Source organism: Nomascus leucogenys, chromosome 21, assembly GCF_006542625.1.
Source record: "Nomascus leucogenys isolate Asia chromosome 21, Asia_NLE_v1, whole genome shotgun sequence".
Taxonomy (NCBI): Eukaryota; Metazoa; Chordata; class Mammalia; order Primates; family Hylobatidae; genus Nomascus; species Nomascus leucogenys.
The window spans coordinates 61,370,909-61,386,290 of record NC_044401.1 but is presented as its reverse complement, the minus strand read 5'-3'; the positions used below and the strand labels follow the sequence as shown (position 1 = coordinate 61,386,290).

The 15,382-nt window shown below is 43.0% G+C and overlaps 1 protein-coding gene across 2 annotated transcripts in view; it reads left to right on the top strand.

The window, feature by feature from the left end:
* Nucleotides 1-6,003: 6,003 nt before the first annotated feature.
* LRRN1 (leucine rich repeat neuronal 1) overlaps nucleotides 6,004-15,382 on the top strand; it is a 50,006-nt gene continuing 40,627 nt past the window's right edge. The window contains exon 1 of one of the 2 annotated variants that reach the window (XM_003264917.4): nucleotides 6,004-6,497. The gene's annotated coding sequence lies outside the window, so the exon portion shown is untranslated. Of the gene's footprint in view, nucleotides 6,498-6,731; nucleotides 7,650-15,382 lie in introns of those variants that run through there. The other variant, XM_004091765.3, reaches the window with a different exon arrangement.

The following is a 15,382-nucleotide window of genomic DNA, read 5'->3' as shown; positions in this document are numbered from 1 at the left end:
GAGGGATCCTGTGGGAGATAATTGAATCATGGGGGCAGTTCCCCCATACTGTTCTCATGGTAGTGAACAAGTCTCACGAGATCTGATGGTTTTATAAGGGGAAACCCCTTTCACTTGGCTCTCAATTCTCTCTTGTCTGCTGCCATGTAAGACGTGCCTTTCACTTTCCGCCATGATTATGAGGTCTCCCCAGTCACGTGGAACTGTGAGTCCATTAAACCTCTTTTTCTTTATAAATTACCCAGTCTCAGGTATGTCTTTATCGGCAGCATGAAAACAGACTAATACATATGTATATATCACATTTCGTTTACATAGTCATCCCTCAATAGATATTTGGGTTGCTTCCATGTTTTAGTTATTGTGAATAATGCTCTTATGCATGTGGGTGTACAAATAATTCTTTGAGACCTTGCTTTCAGTTCTTTCGGGCACATAGTCAGAGGTAACATTGCTGGGTCATATGGTAATTTGAGTTTTAATTTTCTGAGGAACTCCCATACTGTTTTCTACTGTGGCTGTATCATTTTATAGTCCCACCCACAGTGCACAAGCATTCTGTATTATTCTGTTTTCACACTACTGTAAACAAATACCAGAGAATGAGAAATGTATAAAGAAAAGAGGTTGAATTGGCTCACAGTTCTGCAGGTTGTACAGGAAGCATGGCTGGGGAGGCCTCAAGAAACTTTCAATCATGGCAGAAGGCGAAGAGGAAGCAGGCATGTCTTACATAGCCAGAGAAGGAGGAAGAAAGAGATGGGGGAGGTGCTACACACTTTTAAACAACCAGACCTCATGAGAACTCTATCACAAGAACAGCTCTAGGGAGATGGTGCTAAACCATTCATGAAGGATCCACTACCATGATCCAATCACCTCCCACCAGGCCCCATCTCCAACATTAGGGATTACAATTCGACATGAGATTTGGGTGGGTACACCAATCCAAACCATATCAGGTTCCAATTTCTCCACATTCTCGCCAGCACTGGTGTTTTTTGTTTTGTTTTGTATAATAGCCATCCCAATGGGTATGAGGTAGTATTTCATTGTAGTTTTGATTTGCACTTCCCTAATGATTAGTGATGTTGAGCATCTTTTTTATTGTTATTCTTGCAACTTTTATTTTAGACTCCAGGGGTATATGTGCAGGTTTGTTACATAGGTATGCTGCATACGCACCTCTTTAAGCCTCACAAAACTCCACGATACAGATACTATTACAGGCACAGAGAGCTTAAGTAAATTGTTCAAATTCACACAGTGTGTTGGGCTGGAATGTAAATCTAGGGACCCCAAATCAAGAGCTCTGGCTCTTAATTGTTGCACTAGACTGCCTCTCTCAATTAAAAAAAAAAAAACTACTAGATGTAATGTAATGACAAAGAGTTAGTTCTTAGTTTATGTTAACTATTTTTATACAGACAAAAGAGAAATCAGAATGGAGAGCAAATAATTAAAAACAAAGAAAATTATAAAATTCTATCAACTGAAATCTTTACAAAAGCAAACAAATATTTTTATTTTTTAATAATGTTTGGCTGGCTAAAGGTAAACAGTAAGGAAATAGATAAAGTTGAATATGTTGACCTGATAATCCAAAGTGTAATTTATATCTATAGCTCAATAACCAAAATAGCATTTTAAACAAGTTTGTTTATTATATGTGATAACAAATAATTGAGAAAGTCCTTATTTCCCACCAACAAAAAGTTGGTAGAATTACGCAGCTATTAAGCATTATAGCTTCAAAGACTTTTTAATGATATGAAGAAAATACTCATGAAATAATGTGACCCAATTACATAAAGACATTCACTTATTGATTCATTTATTTTAAAAAATTTGAGTACCTATTACATGGTATAGGCCCTGGGCTAAGAGCTGGTCACATCATCCCCCTCCAAAGAGTATATGGTCTAGCTTTCAGTGTAGGCTTTGTAAATAGACTGGCAGAGTTCCTCTTCTAGGGCTTAGTTTCTTTATCTACAAAATAAAGAAGTTGGATTTGATGACTGATACGGTTTGGCTGTGTCCCCACCCAAATCTCATCTTGAATTGTAGCTCCTATAATCCCCACATGTCGTGGGAGGGACCCAGTGGGAAGTAATTGAATCATAAGGGTGAGTTTTTCCCGTGCTGTTCTCATGATAGTGAATAAGTCTCAAGATCTGATGGTTTTATAAGGGGCGGTTCTCCTGCACATGGTCTCTTGCCTGCTGCCATGTAAGATGTGCCTTTGTTCCTCCTTTGCCTTCTGCCATGATTGTGAGGCCTCCCTAGCCATGGGAACTATGAGTCCATTAAACCTCTTTTTCTTTATAAATTACCCAGTCTTGGGTATTTCTTCATAACAGTATGAAAACGAACCAATACAATGACTGTCAATATCTCTGCAACAACTAAGTTCTACAATTGGAAACAGGACCCTTTATTCAGTCAGGAATAAAACATTATTTGGTATATCTGCAAAGTTGCAACTCAACTAAAATTGTAACAGCACCATAAACCTATTAATGTTAGTTCTATTTAGAACCACCCACCTTCTTGCTTTATCCAAGACTAATGTGTTAGCTGAGATGTTGAGATTTTTAGGACTAAAACCTGGAGATTCCCAGGCAAACTAAGATGGTTGGTCACCTTAGTTCTATGTCAAATTTTTAAGCTTAAATGCAAAAACTAGTTTTAATTACAGAAACCTCAATTAATCCCTTTTTTGTGTTGGGATGTTTCATATGCAGTAAACAAACAAACAAACAAAACCCTAGAAGAACAGGAACTACGTATATGTAGTAAACCCACTCATTGTCAAAAATTCTTAGAGAAACAATACATTTGGTATGAAAGTTAACAATGATCACAATAGTCACATAATTTTAAGCTGCAGTCATCACCCTCTAAGAGCTTGGTGGTGGTTGTTTTAAAACTATAATTTTAGTTCAGAAATTGGAAAGAACTCTGACTACCGGTACTCTATTAATATTTCAATTAGAGGGAGACATATTTTCGACTTTGAAAAATTGCAGTTTTAAGTGGCATATGCTAATTTTCTTTTCAAAATACAGATGCTCTTCTAAAGATTATTCAAATATGATTATCTTCTGAAGTTTCATCTTTCTTTTCTTTCCTCATTTACCACATAGATCAGTACAATTAGGCTAATACCAATTAAAATGTTCCTTCCAACCAAAGCTAAAGAACCTCAAGGGGCTGGTGGGGGAATCCAGAGGGATTTGTAGTGTCTCAGCACAGCCAATCTAGGGGCAAGAACTCTTTACATCAACTATAAGACCTTGTTCTCTTGGGAACTCTTGGGCTCTTGTCTCCAATTCCGTTCTCCTTCAAAGATTCCAAGGTCTTCTACCACACCTTAATAAATAACTATTAAGTGCTTTTTTACTAACTAATAAATTCAGGATCCCAGGACTGGGTGAGCTCACTAGGAGTAATTCAGATGGATTTGAGCTCTTTAAGCAAGAAGCAAGTAAGAGACTTGGTTATGCTGGTTCATTGATTGCGTGTTTCCTCTTCATCCATCCCAATGACAAGGAGCTTTTAAGTGTCAGTTAACAAGACAGTCCCGAAACCCCTTTGAAGAGTTAAAAAATGGTAATTTCTAAAATTTGGACCAAGTACCAATTCAGGCAATTCAGCAAATTTCTAATAATTACACCAATTTCAGACTCTTTTATATTTGTCATGCTCATTTGTCCTCTTCTGTCCACAGCAAACGCCATCCTCTCACCCAAATTCCTTCCCCCATCCCTGACACACATTTCTTCCTAATGATAATGCTCTTCTCTCTGTCTGGAACCAAATGCATGCAGTGGTCAAGTAGAAATCGGAAAAGTTGCCTTTCTCACTCTTGCTTTGGGGAAGAGGGAAATTAGTTTAAATAAATGATATGCTAATTTGAAAAGAAATGAATTGAACAGTGGGGAGACAGAGTCCATCTCCTCCACTGGAGCAGCTAGTGCCTTTGAAATATTCTGTCACATGTGGAATCATTATCCCACCTGTCTGAATTGATGTCTTGTTTTAGTCGTCAATACCTGCCTAATAATGCCTAGAGTTTACATCTGTCTTTGAATGCTTACTATATACTAAGCCCTGTCCTAAGCATTTTACATGTTTACTCCCACTTAACTGTCACAATCCTTTGGGATAAGTACTGTTATTAACCCTACTTTAGAGCCAAGGAAACTAACGCTTAAAGAGATAAAGTGACTTGCCCTTAGGGACACACAGCTCATAAATTGCAGCTGGGACCTAAGCAGTGTTGGCCTGGTTTCAAAATTCATACCTTGGTCCCTGACTCATACCTTTCTCATGAAGTCTCTTCCAAAACCTGGAGGCTGTTCTAGATTTGGCCTCCTGAGAGCAACTCTCACCATCATGAATTGTTCCAACTGCTCCTCCAAGACCTATCTCTGTAAAGCTCCTCCTCGAAGGGCACAACCTCATCTCTCTTCCACTCCCAGGAAGGCAGGCTGGAAACCAAATAGAGACTCCCTAAGAAACCTGCATTCTATCTTTCCCTGACCATTCAATTTCTGTACTTCTACCACAGGCCATCTTCTATCAGACAAACTCCATGCTATCCGCATGCTAACTCCATGGATAATCTGCATGAAAAGGGGGAAAAGAGACAAAATCATGTTACAAAACTTGGGTGAGGGTCTAGACTCAACTTGCTTTGAAAGATCTTAAATCTTCCTATTCATTTGTAGACAGCAGTGGGCCTTTTTCTTCCTCTGCTCTGCAGGACCTTCTAGCCCAAGTGCTAATATCATCTTTTCCTAAAGCCTTTTAAGACAAATTGTGACCATTTATATCTACATGACACAGTTTCAGGATAACAAAGTATGAAGACACAAAGACATCAAACATTTATCAGAGACCTATGCAAGATGCCAAGAAATGTTATAGGGATCAAGAATATGATTACTGACATTGAATTTATCCTGTGGCTTTGAAGAATCCAACGGATGAGTCTCTAATAATGTATCCTTCCCAATTCTCCAGAAGTTCTAAGTTTAGACATCATAATTAAATGTCACCACGTTCCTTTGCCAGAAGTTGTTCAGTACTGAGGGGCTAATGATGCTTTCGCTTAAAGCTGATTCCCCCAGTAAAGGGTGCCAAGGCTTCTCTGGAGCCCTGTTCCGGGCTGGCGACTTTGAAGTTGAGACGCAGGTTCACGTGCAGTTTCCGAAGACCCATTTCCTCCCCACCCTCCTCCCCTTTCTCTGAGACACCTCCACTTAAGACTGCCTTCTCAGTCCGCCGCCGCCGATTTAAACACAACTTCCACACCTAACAAATCAGAAAGCTGTAATTTCAAAGTTTCAGAAACGTTTTCGGAAAGCCTCCTCAAATGGGAAGCTGCTTCACCACTGAGTTAAGCGTCCGAATCCTCCTTCCCTCGGCAAGGACACCGGCCCGGGCCAGGTCCGCGGAGGACGCCCCGGGGCGCGCACACATAGCCCGAGGACGCGCCCTGTATTTTAAGACGCAGGGTCGGATTTCACCCCGAAACTTGGCTCTCACAACCCCAGGCCGAACTGTGTCTGATCCTCAGCCCCCGAGCTCGAGTTCTACGTTGCAAAGCGATGTGGCCCCATTGTGCCTAGCTGGCCTCCTAGCACGGACGTTTATTTTCTTTTGGTCTGTCTTTTGCTAAGAAACGGCAGTGCGCCCCGCCTCCCTACTCAGCCGCAGCCGGCTGTCCCCTAGACAAAAAGCGGCGGCCGGCTGCTCCCAGCAGCGGCGACCGCGGCGGCGCAGGGCGGCCCGGCCACCCGAGGCCCGCCGCGCTGTGTGCCTTTGTTGGGCGGTCTACAGATGGTGCCCAGCACGGGGCTGCGCCGAGGGCGGGGGCGGGGGCGGGAGGCCGGGAAGAGGCTTGGGCGGGAGGGGAGGAGACGGCGGAGTAGCCAATCCGCGCGCGGCCCATCAGCTGACCGCCTTTGCTTACACCAGGTGCACGCCGGCTGCGGGGAGCACAAAGCGGGGCGCACCGAGGGCGCCGGCAGCAAGCCGGGGAACGAAGCGAGGCCCGGGCGCCCGCGGCTGCAAGCGCCCGCTTGGCGAAGAGAGGGGCCGGCGGCGTCAGCCCGGGCGGCGGCCACGGCGCGGCGGCATCCCTAGGCGCCTGGGGCGCCTTCTTGACCCGGCCGCTTGCTGCCCCGCCCTCTGCACCCCACTTCTCCGACCCTCCTTCCCAATCCTGCCTCCCCCTGCCCTGGCCTCTAAGAGCCGATTGAGCCCAGCCCCGTGCAGCAGCTGTTGCGTGTGTCGCCGCCTAGTCTCCAGTCTTGGTGCTCTGCCGGGGGTCCCCCAAGGAGCCAGTGCGCGCTGCGGGCTGGGAAGGAGGCGCCGCTCAGCTGGTCCTCCTCCTCCTCGTCTTTCTCCTCCTTTGCTGCTGCTGCCGCCGCCGCCGTGGGTGCCGGGTCCGTGTGCACCCCAACACCCCCCACCAGCTGGGCCTCGGGGTAAGTGCCCTGGCCGGCCGCGCCGCGGCGGGAGGTGTGGGAGGCAGCGAGGGGGAAGTCGAAGCAAACTTGGTGGCGTGGGAGACCCTACAGGGTCTGGGGAACCTCAGGGTAAGATAGCGGGCCTAAGGGGGACGAGGGGGCGCGGCTCGTGGAGCTGGGGAAAATGACGAAGTCGGGAAATGGGAATATAGTGCCCTGTTTCCCCGTTACCCTTGCCAAAAAAAAAAAAAAAGATGTGGGAGACCGATAGTTGGGAAGGCAGGCCAGATAGAAATAGGCAAAAAAAGGCGGTGACTGGAGCCAAGCCTGCTGGATTTCAGGGGCCGACCTGGGGAGGGTGGTGCCCGGGGACTGGGAGGGAGGAGGGCTGCCAGGATGTGAACTGGGGAAGGCAGCTGGGGCTGGAGAACAGCGCGGAAAGGGGGCCCAGGGAGTTGGAAAGAGGGCCAAGTGGAGGGAAAGGAAGGTGACGGGTTATGGGGAGAGAAAAGAAAAAGGGTGTCTTGGCGGTGGCCTTGGTAAGAGAAAGGGGCAAGGGGCATAATTGACAAGGCATTGAAAGTATTGAAGTCAGAGCGTTGGGAAGAATCTACCCAACTCTCGGCGGTCCACGCGGGGACAGACCTCAGCCTGTGAGCCTTGAGTCCAGAAGGAGTGGCAGCCTCAGGACGTTTGCCAGAGAGCCTGAAATGTTAGGGAAGCCTCATCCCCGCCAGGAACAGAGCTGGCGCTGAGTTCCCGGCTTCGCCGGGGTCAGAAGCAAGGAAAGTTTGCCAGCGAGTGTCCTTTGTGCTGCATGGAGGGGGGTGTGGGCAGCCGCCGACTCGGCGCTTCCCCGCCTCCCGCGACGCCCGCCTCCCGCCCAGGGAGTCCCTGCCTGGCAAGCTGGGGCTAGGGGGGAACGTCCAGCAGCGGGAGGGCCGCTCGTCCCGGGACGGTTCCAGGGGAGCCTGCGCGGAAACGCGGACCAGGCGATTCGGCCCGGATGCCAGATCCAGGAGAAGGGGACCTTGCTTGCCGTGTTCACCGCTGTAGCCCCAACGCCAAGAACGGAACCTGGCCGTGAGTGAATGACTGGCCAGGGTACAAATGGTTTTGAAGCACTTGAACCTCACAGGCAAAGGCTAAGAGTCTAAATCCCATCCCGCCGTAAGTATTTTCATTCCCAAACCTAAATCGTAAAGGAAAAGTGGAATTCTAATTGGGTGAGGGAACAGGTACTGCCGACTCGGGCTTTTGTGTGGAGGATTTTCTAAAAGAGAACATGTTTTGTTTTGTTTTGCCGTGACAGTCTAAATAATATTAGTGGAATATGCTCATTATTTCATTTTTAAAAGCTAGGGCTGGGGGAGTGGAAAGTTCAGGAAGGCACTTTGATCAGTATAAATCTAGAGTAAAAGTGTTATTGGCTCCAGGGCCATATGTGTCCCGAAGTCTCTGATTTGCATGCAAATGTGAGCGGATCCTGGCAGATGTCTGGCCTCATCCATTCACATGAAGGAATTTGAAAAGACAAGGAGTCTTCAGTTAACAATAGACCTTAAGAAAATAGAATAAAGACGCAGTGTGAGTTTTTCTGTTTGGGAATTCCATGGCTTGCTGACACCTTTATTCAAGAGCCAAATTCTTTAAGTGCTATTGTATTGAAAGCTCAAAGTGCTGCTTGCTCTTTACCTGGCTGTATATATTCGTGCAGTATTCTAGCTGGATATTCTGAGCTAGTTAGGGAAAGGTTTGTGTGAAGCAGACAGTAACTTTAACCCACTTCTGGCGGCTTGAAGTGATTTCTGAATTGACCCCTCAACTTTTCGAGTTTTCTTTTAATAATTTGACTCTTGCTCAAATTTGGTCCTCATCTTCAGAGCTATTCATTATAGTAGAAGATCGTTGTCGTTGACCGACATGAAGATCTCCTGAGAATGTCCACTGTCTAGCTGAGAATGTCCACTGTCTAGTCAAAGTCATTTCGGTTCTTAAGGCACCAAACTGTAGAACTGCAGGTGATGCAACTGTCCCAACCCTAGTTACCCGAGTGGTTTTCAGGTCACAGAACAGTGAACAGGGAGGTAGTTGTGCAATAGACTCTGGAGCAAGGGCCTTTCTGCCGTGTCTAACATTAGCTGAGTGACCACACTGCACTGTTCACCTCTTGGCATTGTGCGACAGCTGAACAAAAGGCAGGCAGTGTGGGCCGCACGTGAGGCAGGAGATTATATTAATACCTACGACTAACCAGCCCCAGTGGCCTCTTCTTTTGTCAACCTCAAACACTGTTGAAGGGAAAAAGAACCTATTCACGGAACAGCATTTGCCCCAGTATTCTATATATTCACTGAAAGGGACATTAACATACAACACCCCCCCGCAACTCCCACCAGAAAAAAAAGACAACATTGTTTTGGAGGGCTCAGTGTTTGGGGGGAGGGGTGGACAACAGATGTTAGTCTGCTATTTTACATGTTCCCTTAAGTTATTTTTGCAGGTTCAGTGCCTTTTATACATAAGGCAATATTTTCACAGGAGGGGAAAAATGAATTGAATCAAATTTAAGTAAGAAAATGTTATAGCCGGGTTTGCATTTTCTGTCTTAGAGCTATATAGAAGTCAGAAAGTAACAAATCATTGTAATAAACTCTTCATTTGACTCTTCATTCACACCTCGGATTCTGTCTTCCTGATAGAGTTGAAGGGAAACTTAAAATAAACTTGACATTTCTAGACTATAAACCATTTTGTTGTAAAGTTATCTAGATATTTTTCAAACCTGGTAACTTAAAAATGACCCTCACATTTGTGAAACCTTATCTTTGGCAATTAACCTGCCTGTGTAATCTTTATTCTGCAAGTCTAATGAAAGGAAAGATTAGAACTCATTCCTTGGTAAATAAAACTAATGAAGTGTTTAATTATTAGAAAAGGATCATCTGCTAAATAAAGGATCTCAAGACCAGATCCAACTGCAGACTGTGGTTCAAAAAAATAACCTCAGCTAGCTCTGGTTCATGTCTGAAATTCCGGGAAAGCAAGGAAAAATTCAACCACTGATCTCTTTCTGATTAGTCTGTGCTAAGACTACCTTCTTGACCTAAACTGCTAGAGCCATTACCACATATTCTAAAGCAGTGACACTCACGGGAATATACTAGGTACTAAAGAAAATCGGTCTCTACAGGATTATATTGCTACTTCCTAAGCCAGTGGAATATAAATAATGATGATAAATAATTAGAATGGTGGGCTTTTTATACTACCATAAGTAGGCCATAAGTCATAAATAAAATATGGTAAATTATAGGATGCAGATGCCATTTTTACGAGACTTGCACAATGCTTACTTAAAATTTATTTTTAAGTTACAAAATAATAGTTCTCTGAATGATTCATTTCAGCACTAATGTCAGGTTATTCAAATATTGTTTTTAATTTTTAAAAATTATGCTGAACATCTATTTTGGGTTAAGCCAATCTGGAGATAAAGCAAATTCCATTTTAGAATCATATGATCATTTAGAATCATATGTTTCTGGGAACAATGAAAGTATCTTTAACTCATGAATAGAGCTTTGATTAATATTTAATTCAGGATGAAATTATATGGATGAAGTCAGAAAAACATTTATTCTCTCTTGTTTTGGCTCAAAGTACAGAATAGAGATAAAAGTTAAACCCTATCTGTAAAATTCAATACTTTAGTGACCAAGGGATCCATTTGTTCTAGAAGTCTTTTTAGGTGAAGTTTGCTTTTTAATTTCTTGTTTTAGCATATTAGCATTCACCTACTTTACAGATCTATTACAGAATGTAGCCTCCCAACTTTTGAAACATAGATAAATGCATGATAAATGGTTTATTGACATTGCATTATAATCCATTTTAAAATGATAAATGTTTCCAGACTTTATGGGCACCCTGTAGAACTGTTAAGCATATTATCCAATAATTAAAATACATACCATTTTATGTTAGTTTTTTAAAAGAATATGCAAGCTTTACTACTATTATATTTTTTACTTTTTGAATGTTTTCAAAGCTCTAGGCAAATGTCGGGAGTTATTAACAATTTTATCAGTTGATTGGTTGGTTAGCAAGCTATTATCCAGTCATAGCTGGATGATCTTGGATCAGTTGCTAAACTCCATACCAACCTTCAATTTTGTCATGTATAACATAATCGAGTTGGGAGAATGAGGCTGGAAGGACTAACTGCCATAATCCGTGAGATTACTAGAAGGTTTATGTAAGCCATGCCTCCAGTACCACAATTAACATAAACATTTAACTTATATGGAACCATTGTACCTAATGAACTGAGGATCATCCCTGAGATGCGAAGAAGCTAGGGGTGAACTTGGAATAATACATTCGCAAGGTCCTGTCTACTCTGACTTCAGAGTACCCTCTGAAGATGCTGCTGTATCTGCCTAAGACACTTAGTTTTAAAATTTGTGGAGTGAAAACTGCTTTTAGAGTGGCTTATTGCCTTCCATTTATACTCTTTATTGCTCAGAGGTTGGAGTGTTATTTGAAAGCTCTGATTAATATAAATGAGTTGTAATTTTCCAACCCAGGCTGTCCTAGCTCACATCTATTATACCACTGGCAGACATGTGGACTCCACAGCTGTCCCCTCATTTGTGTATGAAACAGACACACTGGTGGCATTTTTTGGTTACCATAGTTACATTAACAATATACATGTGACATGACATCCTTCTATGTGAAAGTTTTCTGTGGCAGATATTTTGTAGACCTGGGAGTAAAAGAAAACTATTTAAAGTTTGGGGAACACATAAATTAGTCTGCCATTGTATTCTGGAGCCACCATTTCAATCCAGGGAAGGGAGCCATCCTACAGTCGTGTCCAGGAAAGGGCAATCTTGGAAACAAAGATTTTCAAGGGAGGCATTTCCAGCAATGCCTAACCTCTTCAGGAGAATGTCTGTTGAATATTCATTTCAAAATAATTTGCTCTTCCTATTTATGACTGCCCTTTTTGAGATAATGTATTAGCATAGTCATTTTCAATTTGTAGGGGGACAGTGGGCAGCACCAATATTAGCATCTATCTCAGTAAGACCTAGGAAACAAAAAAGGAGTTTGCACTGTTAAGCAGTGAGCCACAGAAAGAATCATCCTTTAGAAAAACTAAAAAAGCTTCAAAAGAAAGAAAGATGGCTTAATTGGTTTCATGCCTCTAATTTTCCTCTCTAGAAAAAAGAAATGTTAGTATGGCAATAAAGAATATCATTAACCTGCATTGTTATTTCACAATAGTGATAAGTCTTAATTTGCATCCATAATAATCAGTGTAATCAAGCACTGTACAGAGAATCAGGAAGGCGCAGGCTCAATTCCCAGCAATGACACTAATGACTCAATGTCTGACCTTCTGGATGTCCTGCAACCCTCCTGGTGCTTCACAGCTCTATCAGAGTTGTGCATTAAAGGATCCAGGAACACTGGTAGATGATTTAAATATTACCAGTGCAAATAATTTGATTTCTGCCCCAAGGGCTAGAATTATATGGAGAGCTAATGGTCTGGGTACAGCCCCTACCTTTCTGCAAGGTGATGTTTCTGGTCCCTAATCCCATAGCTAAGAGATTTTGTCGTTCTTTTTAAAATTTTCTCTCCCTAGCATTGACAGTTCCTCACCACCTCACCTGGGCCCGCTTGAGGGGAAAAATTTTACCAGGGGTACAGGAAGCCATTTACAATCATTAAACATTTGTTCACCCCACAAGTATTTGTGGAGCACCTGCTGTATGCCAGGCATTACGGAAGGCAGTAAAACTAAAATAGCTTGACTTTTCTGCAGCTTGTACATTGGAGCATTTTGTTTCCATCAACCTATGCATTCTCCTACAAGTATTAAGAGTGCTCTGTATGAAAACGGCACTCTGCACAGAGGATTTAAACCAAGGGTGATTTTTGCCTCTGAGGGGACATTTGGCAATATTTGGAGGCTTCTTTTTGTCAGCTGCTGTCACAAGTGAGGGTGGGGATGAGGGTGTTATACTGGCATCTAACGGGTAGAAGCCAGGGATGCTGCTCAACATCCTAAAATGCACAGCACAGGAAGCCCCCGCAACAAAGAATTTTCTGGGCCAAATGTCAGTAGTGCCAAGGATCCTGCCTCTGCCCTCAGTGAGCTTCAGTCTAGTCGGGGTTACAGCAAGGAGACTGACAAGTGCAGCATAATGTGCTATGATGGTGAGAGTGCAGGCTACAGAAGTACAGAAGCAGCAGCCTTAATTCAGATGTCGGCTGCCAGCAGAGGCTTTAAGAAACATACTGGTTAATTCACAGAATGGGTTTTCACCTGCCACACAAGTGCTCAGCAGGAGACGATTTTCGATCTAGCCTCATTGAACATAAGTGGGTTGGATGGTTGCTTGAGAGAGGGTAGACTCCTTAAGTTTGTCAAGAACTTTAAACTGAAGATGGAGTTAATTCCTTGTAGGACTTAGTCAGAATTCAGTATGTCTCGAGTAAACAGGAGAGGAGGCTGGAAACAGAGAAAGTCGATAGCAATAAACATAGGACAGCACAAGCTGCATGAAGAGAAGATGCAGCTGAGTTGACAAAGCTGTCACTGCCTCATATTTTAGAGCTTTAAACTTTGCCAAATCCTTAAATATTTATCTCATTTGACCTATAACATCCTGAGATACCAAATGTGATTGTTCTTTCTCCGTTTCCCCAAAAACTGAGGGACGAGAGTCACGGAGAGGTTCATGGTGACTGTGGACAAGTCACTCGATGAAGTTTATCTGTAAAAGAAGAGGTCTTGTGAGGCTCCTCTTCCTAGCACAAGTTGAATTTGTCTAGGGTCACCCATCTAGGAGAAGATTGGAGGTGGGATAAGACCTGAGACTCCTGTCTCTCTCAGACCTAGTGTCTTCCACTCAGATGGTAGCTGCTTCCTAGACTGTGGAGTACTAACAGGTACCAAGCTGACGGTGACTCAGCATGCTAGCTCTCGGGTTACCGAAGAAAGCAAGGACCTGCGATGCATCAATTAAAAAGTATCATGCAGGGAAACTTAAGCTGGGTTTCCCCTATACCTAAGGATTAACCATGCCCCCTCCCTAATGGCTTATCTTAAGCTGACCTTAGCCACTTAAAAAAATACTTGTGACAATCCGGGAAGAAAGGTTCATAGGAGAGTGCAGCTAGAGTTAGAAAACGAGGCAGAAAATGGGACAACCCAGAACATGTGGGAAGAATGGACTGCCTAGAATAGATGTTATAGTGCTATCATTTTCTGTTTTTGTTGATTTTTGTTTTTTCTTTGATAGGAGCGTTTTAACTTTCCTATCAGAGAATAATGACCAGTGTATACAGATATGCACACATACATGCACACACATTACACATATAGAGCAGGGGAGACATTTCATACAAGTTTATGTTTGTTGTTTGTTTAGTAAGACTTGCACATCACAACGAGTTTTGGAGAGAACCTTCCCTCAAGGTCTTATTTCTGGTTTCTCTGGGATAATGAGAGTGTAGGGTTTCCTATGAGAAGTAAGACCGAGAAGCCACATGACTACTCAAGGTTCTTTTCATTCTCTGTGGTTTCCAGGATCAGGAGTGAGAGTTAGGTAGGATTTCAGCCATATCCTGAGAGTTTCCAGGACACAGGTGGAATCTGCATAACTCATTGGACCATCAGAGAACCATAAGGACAGTGGAGTAGCAATGACTGGCTTTCTCCAGGTTGTTATTCCAGCTGACTGTGGTTCTGTGCAGTGAGGACCACATGTAAGGCCTAACCCCCAAAAGGACCAGTTAGCTTTGCTGTGTTCTACAGGGACACAGCCAGCCTCCTCACATACTCAGAAACGTCCTTTCTCACGGAGAGGCCATGTGAAAAATGTAGGTCACTTCAAAGCCATCTGAAGGCAAAACACAAAATATGTGGGCAAATGCTGGTGGGATATTTTTCTCTTCATGCATTCATTCACACTGTCAAATTGGAGTCCTGGTGAACAAGTTCCCAAATGGCTTCACTACCAGGATTGAGCACTGGAGTGAGAGATTAGTTCTATGCAAATGAGATGCTTTAGTGATTGAAAGGAAAATATTACATAGGGCTCCCAAATTCTATCCCCAGAGCCCACCATTTTTCCTAACGTAGCATATAGTAGTAGCAGTAGATTAATGATATCCTACCTGTGCCTTCCCAATGTGTTGGGACCCATCACCAACACCTTATGTGCATTAACATAATGTCCTTTAATGTCCTTTAATCCTTGCAACAACTCTGTAACATGGACACTCACTTTATAGCTCAGGAAACTAAGGCAGACCGCAATTAAGTAACTTGCCCAAGGTCAAACAACTAGTGTGTATGTAATAAATATTTGTCAAGTGAATTAATGAATGAATGGGTACACATCTGTTTTAGAGGAGAGAGTCCTTTATTTGAATTCTCAGTTTATGGCATTCCTGCTTTCCAGGCAGGGCGTTTTCAAGAACTGCCTCTGTGACTTGTGAATGATAGAGGAAGAGCTGGTTGGTGGAGAAGCAGGGGTTGAACTTGGGTCTGTCTGACTCTAAACCTGTACTGTTAAAGTGCTTGGCTATGTTTCTTCCCTTTAATTGCAGCTATAAAACAAGAGGACTGGACTACATTAGCTCTCTTAGCCCATTCCACTCAAAAAGTTACATAATTCCATATTAAAGTCTATGTAAAATAAATCACTTTTTTTTTTTTACTACTTTTAATTTTGAAATCTAGTTTGGTATTTTTATTTAACCAATCATTGAATTATCTTTTAAAATTATATTAGAATTATTAACAACATATTTATAAACGCTGTTTAAATCATTTTAAATGGATGAGAATGCATAGTTACAGATTGCATTCTCCTGAC